Raw genomic sequence first — 1,041 nt, 5'->3', positions numbered from 1 at the left:
CATACCATACGTACATATATATACAGTGCCTTGCAAAAGTATTCGGCTCCCTTGAACTTTTCAACCTTTTGCCACATTTCAGGCTTCAAACATAAAGATGTAAAATTGTATTTTTTTGTGAAGAATCAACTACAAGGGGGACACAATCGTGAAGTGGAATGAAATTTATTGGATGTGCCAAACGTTTTTAACAAATAAAAAACTGAAAAGTGGGGCGTGCAATATTATTAGGTCCCCTTGCATTAATACTTTGTAGCGCCGCCTTTTACTGCAGTTCCAGCTGCAAGTCTCTTGGGGTTTGTCTCTGTCAGTTTTGTACATGGAGACACTGAAGTTCTTGCCCATTCTTCCGGCAAAACAGCTCGAGCTCAGGTTGGATGGAGAGCGTTTGTGAACAGCAGTCTTCAGCTCTTTCCACAGATTCTCGATTGGATTCAGGTCTGGACTTTGACTTGGCCATTCCAACACCTGGATACGTTTATTTGTGAACCATTCCGTTGTAGGTGTGTCTTTATGTTTTGGGTCATTGTCTTGTTGGAAGATAAATCTCCTTCCCAGTCTCAGGTCTCTTGCAGACTCAAACAGGTTTTCTTCCAGAATGGTCCTGTATTTGGCCCCAGCCATCTTTCCATCAATTCTGACCATTTTCCCTGTCCCTGCTGATGAGAAGCAGGCCCAAACCATGATGCTGCCACCACCATGTTTGACAGTGGGGATGGTGTGTTCAGGGTGATGAGCTGTGCTGCTTTTACACCAAACATATTGTTTTGCATTGTGGCCAAACAGTTCAATTTTGGTTTCATGTGGCCAGAGCACCTTCTTCCACATGTCTGGTGTGTCTCCCAGGTGGTTGTGACAAACTTTTAACAACACTTTTTATGGATATCTTTGAGAAATGGCTTTCTTCTTGCCACTCTTCCATAAAGACCAGATTTGTGCAGCGCACGACTGATTATTGTCCTATGGACAGACTCTCCCACCTCAGCTGTAGATCTCTGCAGTTCATCCAGAGTGATCATGAGCCTCTTGGCTGCATCTCTG

Source organism: Nematolebias whitei, chromosome 18, assembly GCF_014905685.2.
Source record: "Nematolebias whitei isolate Nwh7 chromosome 18, NemWhi1, whole genome shotgun sequence".
Classification (NCBI taxonomy): Eukaryota; Metazoa; Chordata; class Actinopteri; order Cyprinodontiformes; family Rivulidae; genus Nematolebias; species Nematolebias whitei.
This window is presented reverse-complemented; position numbering follows the sequence as displayed.